The sequence below is a fragment of the Phoca vitulina genome, unplaced genomic scaffold (genome assembly GCF_004348235.1).
Source record: "Phoca vitulina isolate PV1807 unplaced genomic scaffold, GSC_HSeal_1.0 scaffold61, whole genome shotgun sequence".
Lineage (NCBI taxonomy): Eukaryota > Metazoa > Chordata > Mammalia > Carnivora > Phocidae > Phoca > Phoca vitulina.
In genome coordinates, this window is record NW_022589764.1 from 3,972,850 (window position 1) to 3,983,352 (window position 10,503).

Genomic DNA, 10,503 nt, shown 5'->3' on the forward strand with positions numbered 1-10,503 from the left:
TGTTTGGTTGGTGGTTTTTTTTTTTTTTTTTTTTTTTTTTAAGCCTCGTAGTTATTTAGGCTGGACTGCTTCTCCCTAAACATTTGGAAAGCACCCCTGGTCTGCACTTATCTTACCCCAGTTACACTGGCATCGTTCCAGGACCTCAGTCTGGCAACTCTCTTAGGAAAAGCCGGGGAGGGACTTGGAGGACAAGGAGGAGGAGATAAGATGGAGCTGAACGCTGGGGCTCTCTTTCCCACTCCCACGCCATCACAGGTTGGAATCCACCAGGAGACAAGGTCAGACCCAGCGCCAGGCCTGCTGACCCCGCGAAGACCCTTGGTTCCAACCACAGCATCGAGCAGGACAACGAGGTCAGTGTACCTACCATCCACACTCACGGAGGGACAGCTTTACATCATCTCTGCAAAGTTAATGTTCGTGTGCTTTCCACAACCTTCCCAGAAAGACTGGTACTGAGGCCATTCCATGACTGAGATGTATTAACACAAATGCGAAGCTTCTGCGCTGCTACAACCAGCGTGATTCCTTGACAGGACCGTATTCTCAGCCTCCAATTTTGAGCTTGCAGGCTTTGCCTGACACCCAGGCCAATAAGCGAGCACGTGTCCAGCCAATCAGAAGTGTGCAGTGCTCTTGGTAATAGCCTATCACATTCTGTCCAATCAGACCACAAGGGTATTTAGCCAATCAGAAGTGAGCACTGTCCTGAGTCCCATCCCCATCATATACAAGCCAATCACAACACAAACGTTTCCAACCAATCAGAAGTAGAGCACTGCTCCGCGCCCGCCTTCACAGCCAGTCAGACCGCCGATAAATTCACCCAAGGTGAATTCACCGAGTGATTAATAGGTTGAACCCTGCCCACCAAAATCTACAACATTGTTTATACCTGCTCTGTTAAGAACTGGGTCTCAGTTGATGTGGCTCTTAACTGCATCAAAGATCAATTGAAAAGGTGATTTGCCTGTAACTGGGAACTAAGTATTCGTTACAAATGTTTGCCCGTGACAAAATTGTATATAAGCTGGAGAAAAGCTAACACCCTCAGAGTTGACTTATCCATTAGCACAGCATGCACTCTGCCTAGGGCTCAAGGAAATATTTTATTTTAAAATAATAAAGAAAAAAAAGAATAAACTCTGTCCTGGGTTAGATTCATCTTTATACTAACAGAATAGCAAAATATAATTTTTTTTTTAATGGAGAAAGGGGCCCACAGAGGCAAAAGTGCAAACGCCCATGGAAGTCATACATCAAGCAAATGGGCAGAATTAGATTGTCCTGGAGGCCAGTAACAGCTCTAACCATCTGTAGTTGTGTGTAACCTCTTTGCCTTCCATTATTACAAAAGACAGAGCAAATTGGAGAAAAAAGAATATCAGTCTGGACTCTTGGTTTCAAGTTAAAAAAAAAAACAAAAAAAAAACCTCAAACTGGCTTAGGCAAAAGAGAGGGACTGCTATCACTTGAAAAATCTAGGGGAAGGTCTAGCTTCAGGTGCAGCTGGATCCAGGGACTCCATCAAAGCCACTAGGATTTGGTGCATCCCCATCTCTCAGCTCTAGTTCCATTTTCTGGCCCTCCCCTGTAGCCACAAGATGACAACAGTCTCTCCGTGCTCACTTCCCACCAGCTTCTTTTCAGGCAGCTTAGACTCATCCTGTCTTGACCAACGCATGCTCTGCCTGGCCTCGGTTGGGGTCGCCTGCCCCACTCAAACCTCAAGGCAGAACAGCCAACGTGACAACCCAACGGCACATGCCTTACAGGTGAGAAGTCCCTGCATACATCAGCATATGGGATCACCCAACAAACCCTGAGGCCCAGGATCTCATTATCCCCGTTTCACAGATGAGGAGACTGAAGCCCTGACAGGTTAAAAGGCTCATCCAAGATCACCTACCCGGAAAGTGGAAGAACCAGAACACAAAGCCAAATCTCCAGACTCCGGGTGTGTTTGGCCACCTGACTACCGTCTCCTTGCAGTCTAAGAATCGAGGAGAGAAAAGTATCACAGACCCAAGAGAGGTACAGGGGAAGAAAACAGCAAGATGCGAAAATCCCTAACAAACTTTTACCAGCGCCCTTGCTGATCAGTTCACTGCTGTAAGTTTAAGAGACGTCCTTCCAGGTCAAGTCTTTTTGCTGTTTTCCAACCTCCGTCATACCCACATCACTCCTGCAGTGTTGCCATGTGTACTATTACCGACTTATTTTTCTTAAGTCAATTTAGCTATTCCACTTACAAAAATGGGTTTTAAACATCCTATCACAACTGTAAATCAAAACAGTAACATCCTTCCACAAATGAAGACTCCTTTCAAAATCAACCCAGAATGATTCAAAGTGGTCATCTGCACACCACTCAACATCACCCCACATCCCAGGCGGGGTAAGGTCCACGGGCTCTCTTTGCGGAACCCGAGCTAGCTGGTCACACCAGAACACAAGCAATCACTGTGCTATTCTGCTAAGGTCCTCTCCAGTGTGCCCACCACATCCCACGCACTCTGGGGTCCAGGGAAGGGAAGTGAGAGCCCACTGGAACAGGAGGCATGGACGGCAGGCCCCAAATGTGGCCAAAGCACCGCTAGCTTAGGGCTCGGTCCTCTTCCCTCCATCCCAAGGCTGCTGGGTCTGCCGCAGCATCCGTGATAGCTAATTTTATGCGTCAACTTGACTGGTTCACAGGGTGCCCAGGAATTTAGCTAACTATTATTTTGGGGTGTGTTTGTGAGGGGGTTTCCAGATGAGATTAGCAATTGGATCAGTAGACTGAGTTAAGAAGATGGAGGATGGCCCTCCCCTGGGGCGCCTGAGTGGCTCAGTCGTTAAGCGTCTGCCTTTGGCTCAGGTCATGATCCCAGGGTCCTGGGATCGAGCCCCGCATCGGGCTCCCTGCTCGGTGGGAAGCCTGCTTCTCCCTCTCCCACTCCCCCTGCTTGTGTTCCTGCTCTCGCTGTGTCTCTCTCTGTCAAATAAATAAATAAAATCTCTAAAAAAAAAAAAAAAGAAGAAGATGGAGGATGGCCCTCCCCAATTATTGGGCATCATCCTAATCCACCAAGGGCCTGAATAGAACAAAAAAGTGGAGAAAGTGAGCTCTCATTCATTCTCTCTCTCTTCCTCCCTCCCTACCTCCCTAATTGCATGAGCTGAGATCTCAGTCTTCTCCCCTTAGACAGGGACTTACACCCTCATCACTCCTGGTTCTCAGTCCTTCAGACCCAGACTGGAATTTATACCAACTTTCCTGGGCCTCCGGCTTGAAAATGGCAGATCCTGGGACTTCTCAGCCTCCATAATTGCACGAGCCAATTCCTTATAATAAATCTCTTCTTAGAGATGGACAGGTCGGTAGGTAGGTAGGTAGACGGAGAGGTAAATACTTCATTAGTTCTCTTTCTCTGGAGAGCCCTGACTAATACAGCACCCTTAGTCTCCTACCCTCACTGAGGCAAGACGTTATTCAGGAGCCACAAGACACTCGGTGGTTTCCAGCATGCTCTTACCTGGCCATTTAGTCATCTCAGGTCCCCAACTTACTTCCTCCATGATTATTTCTGTGATGCTCTGGGCGAAGGAGACCAAGGCAGCCCGGGGGTGAGCCACGGCCATACCTGCATCTTTGCCTACAGTCACTCGGACAAGCTAAACAGATGTATGGTAGTGTAAGTTTCTGCCTTTAGAGCACCCACAGGGAGCCCCTCACTCTATGGAGATGGAAGCCTGCCCAAGTCCCCCAACCGGGGGGTGGGCAGATATGAGCTAGGTCACAATCCCCTGACTCTTACTACAATTTTCTCCCTTACTCGATCAAGAATATTCCCACTCCAAATTAAACTGGGTCAGCTAAGGTTCCTAGCTCCAAGGACAGAGGGTACAAACCCCTCAAAGGAACAATCTAGAAAATGGGGCCAGACTGATGAAAGAGAAGGGGAGAAGCGAGGCCAAATCACAGTTGTATGGTGACCTGTCTCTAGGTATGTGGTCCCCCCAGCGTTTCCTGAACCCCTCTCTCCCAGGGGAGAATACTGAGGGGCCAGCAGAGCTGAGAGGGAGCTTGGGGGCAGGGGCCTGGAAGGAGGAGCACCAAGGCGCCTGGGATCTGCGTTCCTCCCCTGCGAGCTTTGCTCCTTGGTCAGTCAATGCACCCTCCCCGGGGAAGCTAGGTTTGGGCCTCCTGGGACCCCCTGCAGTGGTACACAGAAGGAAGGGAATGTGCTGAGTAAGAAAAATATAATGCTATCGAATGCCAAAAATGAGTCTGGCTGAGAGAGTCCTGCCCTGGAGGGCACCTTTAAAGAGACAGAACTGAAATCAGGATCTTGAAGAGCTAGCCGCACCCCCTTGTTCACTGCAGCATTACTAATAACCACGACATGGAAACCAAGAGCCCGCCCACAGATGAACAGGGAAAGGACATATGGAACATGCATGCAATGGAATATTATTCAGCCTTAAAAAGGGAAATCCTATGATCTGCAGCAACATGGATGAAACTGGAGGACATTCTGCTGAGTGAAAGAAGCTGGACACAGAAGGATAAATACGGCAGGATTCCACGTATATGTGCCATCTAAAATAATCAAACTCCTAAAAGCAAAGAATTGAATGCTGGTTACCAGGGGCTGGGGGAGGGGCCAGTGACATGACATGAGTAAGTTCTAGAGATCTAACGTACAACAGAGCACCTCCAGTCAACCATACTGTATTATATGCTTAAAACCAGTGAAGAAGGTAGATCTCATGTAGGTGTTTTTACACCAATATAAGGGACACAGGAAACTTTTGGAGGTGACAGATCAGTCCATTACCCAGATATCGTGGTGATGGTTGCACAGGTGCGTGCATATGGACAAACGCATCAAATTGTACGCACTAAATACATGCAGTTTCTTATGTGTGTGTTATACCTCAATAAAGCTGTTTTTAAAAGAGAACTGGGGCGCTTGGGTGGCTCAGTCAGTTAAGCATCTGTCTTCGATTCAGGTCATGATCCTGGGGTCCTGGGATAGAGCCCCGCATCACTCTTCTTCCTCTTCCCTCTTCCTCTCCCCCTCCTGTTTGGGCTCTCTCTGTTTCTCTCTCTCTCTCTAACAAATAAAATCTTTAAAACGAGAGGGAGGGGCGCCTGGGTGGTTCAGTTGGTTAGGCGACTGCCTTCGGCTCAGGTCATGATCCTGGAGTCCCGGGATCGAGTCCCGCAAGCGGGGAGCCTGCTTCTCCCTCTGACCCTCCCCCCTCTCACGTACTCTCTCTCTCTCATTCTCGCTCTCTCACATAAATAAATAAATCTTTAAAAATAAAAAATAAAAAAAATAAAACGAGAGGGAGAACCAAAGGGCACGATCTCCCCATTTCCCTACATCCCAATGCTGATGGGGAGGATGGGGGCCACACAAACAGGTGGAAGAAAACCAAGAAGGCACGGTTCCCTTGACCAGCAGCACACTTGCTTCCCTTTCGAGACCGCATCACCAAAGCACTCAGCCCATGCGGGATCTGGGGAGGAGGCAAGGGCTCCCACTTTACCCAGCAGCAAAGGGAGGCAGGGTGCACTGCGGTGTGTTGGAAGCCCCACGTCTTTATTTTTGCATTGGCAAGCCCATAGGTTAATGAAGAAATGGGGAAATTTGAAACGTGTCTACACTCCTGGACTCACAATGAAAGCTAAACATTTTTCCCTTTCAAAAACACATCAACGAAACAGATTCACAGAAGCAGGTATGTGCAGTCTGCACTCCTGTTTCTTTAACTTATAAAGCTCGGTGTTCCCAACTACAACTAAAGACGCCCCCCTGGCCAGGCTGGGCCTCTTTGGTTTCTGCAGGAAAGCCGGTGGGTGTCCACTGCCCTGGGACACCCTGCTTGGGTCTGTGGTCCTGGGCTGAGCAGGCTTTGGTTTGTGCAAGGCTGCCATCGTGTGGCCGCCGCGGGTATTCTCAGAAAACTGCCCAGAGGGAGAGGTGCACGCTCTCTCCAACTCTAGATTAGGATCACCCATCTACTGCCACCAGCCAGAATGGGGGCTGGAGACATAGATTAAGAGGAAAATCAAGTTCTAATGTTGCCATACAGGGCTGAGTCTTCTCCAGAGCACTTCCCGGGCCCTACTATGGACTTCAACTCTAGGCACACAGTGATTTCTGCAGTAAACGAGGAAGAACTTTCTCACCAGTCAGGACATTACGGAGGACCAAGATGTGAAGCAACCCCAAGCACCCACCTGGTCTCTGCTGGGTTATCCTGCAAGCCCCACCCCAGCCTTGGAGCTGCACACAGTCCCGGGGGTTCCTTGAATCCTCCTTGTGCAGGAACTGGACCAGCACAAAACAAGCACTCAATCCATAGCACTTTGGTTTTTTTTAACATTTTTATTTATTTATTTGACAGAGAGAGGGAGAGAGAGAGTACAAGCAGAGGGAGTAGTAGAGGGAGAAGCAGGCTCCCCGCTGAGCAGGGAGACCAACTTGGGGCTCAATCCCAGGACCCTGAGATCATGACCCAAGCCGAAGGCAGACACCTAACCGACTGAGCCACCCAAGCGCCCCTCAATAGCACTTTGAAGTCTTCATCCTGGTCTCCTCAAGGCCTGAGCTCTCGGCTTGCTCCAAAGCCAGAACTGAACAAGGCTGAGGCTGACTGAGCCGGCAGCCACCCAGGATTTGAGAGCTAACGGCATCTGTCAGTCTGGGGCAAGGTTTCTCAATCTTGGCATGACATCCCAGGCTGGGTAATTCTTGAAGTTACGAGGGCTGCCTTGGTGTTTTAGGATGCTGAGCAGCACCCCTGGCTTCTATTTGCTCGATCCAGTTCACTCCTCACCTGACTGTGACAGCTGAAAATGTCTCCGGACATGGTCAAATGTCGCTGGGGGTTCTCATCAGCACCAGTCAAGATCCACTGTCTGGGGGTATACTCATTTCCTACTGCCTCTACTAACAAATTACTACACATGCACTGGCCTAAAACAACATGGATTTATTATACAGTTCTGGAAGTCAGAAGTCCTAAGGGGTCTCCCTGAGCTAAAACCAAGGCATCCACAGGGCTGTGTTACTTCTCGAGGCTCCAGGGGAGAATCTGCTTCCTTGCTTTGTCCAGGTTCCAGAAGTTACCTGTACTCCTTGGCGCATGGCCCTTTCCTCCAATTTCAAAACGTGCCAACGGTTGGTGGAGTCTTTCTCATAGCACATCCCCCTAAGGATGTCTTTTGTAGTCAACCTCCCTCTGCCTCCCTCATTTAAGGGCCCAGGTGATACATTGGGCCCATCCAGATAATGCAAGAGAATCTCCCCATTTTGAGATCCCTGGAAAGTCCTGTTTACCATGTAAGGGAATATATCACAGATTCTGGGGAGTCTAACATGGACATCTTGGGGGGGGGTCATTATTCACCCTACCACAAGGGAGTACAAACGTGACTGGCCCCAGCTAGTGAATGAGTCCCACAGCCAGTGAATGGTGGGGACACACACTTGCTGGGAAGGACAACAGCGTCTGGGTCCTAAACCCCTGGTGTACCCCCAAACAAATCTCTTCTGTAAACTGATTTGGGCCCTTGAGCTGCCCCTTCATTTCACTGATGAGGACCCTGGGTTCCCTGGAAGAGAAGTGGCCATTCCAAGTCCCACTGGAGTAAGGGGCCAGGCTAGAGCCAGGCCCCATGCTCTTTTCAGTCCTGGGACACAAATCCTGGTTACCACCCACTCCCAAAGGCAAACATTTCTAACTGTGGGATTTCAAGCTGTGCACCAGGCCTGTGAGAGAGAAACAGTGGTTCCCTGCTGCCGACAGCCCACATCCCACAGGAGGCTCGAAGACTGTGGGGCTGGGCCAAGGAGCCTGCCCCGCCTGAGGGATGTGATGTGGACCAGTGTGGGGACCCTAACTCTGCCAGGCATTCATAGTACGCACTCAGGGTTTGGCTCTGTACCCCATATGACGACACAGGACATCACTGAAGGGTGTGGAAAAGAAATGACCAGGTAATTGGCTTTGGAGTCTGAAAAGCCAGACTCATTTGGGCACGGATGGGAGGAGATGATAGAAATGCTCAGATTTGGGGGCTCCAGAGTGGAAAGGAGGTATGCCCCATCCCAGCCTGGAGTTCCCAGAGAAGGAAAGACCCCAAAGAACAGCCTGAGCCCCAGGCTATGGGAGCTACATGGGGGTGCCAGGGCCCACTCCACATCAAAGCCACAATGTCCCCAGTGGAAAGCAAATGATTTCCCATGTGGCCAGGAGGAGCAAGACATGTGTTGTGAGGAAACCTGCAGGCTTCAGCATCACCACCCAGCGGGGACCAGGTGAAGCATCAGCAGATGCTAGTGGGGCTGCAGGGCCAGAGTCCAGGTGTTGGAGGCCACCAGTGCAGCCCTTGATGGCCACCTGGTTGCGTTCCTGAGACCAGAGACTCTGACAAGACAACTGTACACATGAGCTGGTACCAGTGTGGGCAGGACAGATCCAGGCCAAGAGGCGATGCCCCCTCCTCGCCAAGACCCCTGTCCTGGGCAGCCCCAGCAATGAATGCCCACTGAGGGCAGCCGGAAAAGGCCCGAGTTCCACCTACAGTGTTACACTTAAGTATGTTCCTTATAGGATTTCCTTGTGTAGCTTATGTGGATTTAATTTATACAAATCTTTTTTTAAAGATTTTATTTATTGGGCGCCTGGGTGGCTCAGATGGTTAAGCGTCTGCCTTCGGCTCAGGTCATGATCCCAGGGTCTTGGGATCGAGTCCCGCATTGGGCTACCTGTTCCTTGGGAGCCTGTTTCTCCCTCTGTTTCTCTCTGTCTCTCATGAATAAATAAATAAAATCTTTAAAAAAAAAAAAAAAAGATTTTATTTATTTGAGAGAGATAGGGAGCACACAAGCAGGGGGAGTGGGAGAGGGAGAAGCAGACTCCCCGCTGAGCAGGGAGCCCAATGCAGGGCTCCATCCCAGGACCCTGAGATCATGACCTGAGCCGAAGCACACTCTTAACCAACTGAGCCACCCAGGTGTCCTAATTTATGCAAATTTTCTAAAGTTATTTTACAAATATAATACACACATTTGGCCATATATATATATATGTGTGTGTGTATATATGTATGTATATATATGAATATATATACACACACACACATATATATACACACACACACACATTCGATGACATGCTTTTGCCTGCTCTGTTGGTAACCCGAGAATCCAGCAAACATTCCCCAAATCAAGCAAGTGTAGAACCAAGAAGGAATAATAACCAACCAAGCCCATTCACTGAGCCAGGAAGACCACAAAAATGCACCGAAGGCCACGCCCTCTAATCCCATGAAATTCGAAGAGTCCGAGCACCCTAGGACCAAAGGAGCCATCTGCTCAGTATGCACCTCATACAGCCTCCGTGAGGGAAAATGGAACCCTCACACATTGCTGGAGGGAACGTAAAATGGTGCAATCACTTCACTACCAGCAAGTAGGTGCCACGAGTCGGGGGCAATGAAGGCCATGAGAGTTTGCAAGCTCTGCAGCTCATCTGCACACTGCCAAGGGTCACTGTTGGAGAGGTGACCTTCTAGAAAGCCTGAAGAACACATTCAGGGAAGCCTTTCAGTTGCCGGGCCATTTGTAGGAATTTTCCTACAGGACAGTCCTCTTTCTGAGGTCTCATTTGATGCTGCAAATGACAGAAAGCCCAGTTCCCTGGATGTTTGGTTGGGTGCTGGGCTTGCAGACCCTCCATGAGTGTTGCTGTGGTTTCCAGCTCGTTTCTCTTGCTTGGCCACGGTGACATGTTGTGCCCTGTGTAAAATGGCGGAGGTGGAAGGGGGATGAGGAAGTGGCCAAGGAATTTCATGGCTTCTCAACATGGAAACCCAGACACCTAACTTCAAAACTTCCAGATGCTGACCATCTCTCCCTAGAAAGAGAACTAAATCAAAATCAAAACTTTCAGAATGCTTCTTGCAGAAAATAGGTATTTTAGAAATTGTCTCATAATCTGTTGGGTCCCTAAGGCAAGTAGTCAACCAGTTGGATTTCTTTCTTCCTCATGCCGAAGGGCATGTTCTCAAAGACTTCCTGGAACAAAATATCTGATGCTAAGATAGCCTAAAACCCTACTCCCCAAAAGAAAATGTTTGAGGCCCCAGTACACAACAGTGAATGTCCATCACCACTGCCCGACCCCGAATCCATGAGGCAAGCTTCTGCAAGACCACGGATTCCCAACATCCTCTGCCCACCTCGCATCTGGTTTTTCCCACTTAGCATAACGTGTTTAAGGTTTATCCATGGTGTAGAATGTACCAGTACTTCATTCCTTTTTATAGCTAAATAATATTCCATTGTATGGATATACTACATTTTGTTTATCCATTTACCAACGGATGGGCTTTGTGTCTGATTTCAGTTTTGGCTATTATCAATAATGCTGCTTTAAACATCTGTGTACACTCAGGAAACAAACTGAGGATTGCTGGAGTGGGGGGTGGGGTGGGAG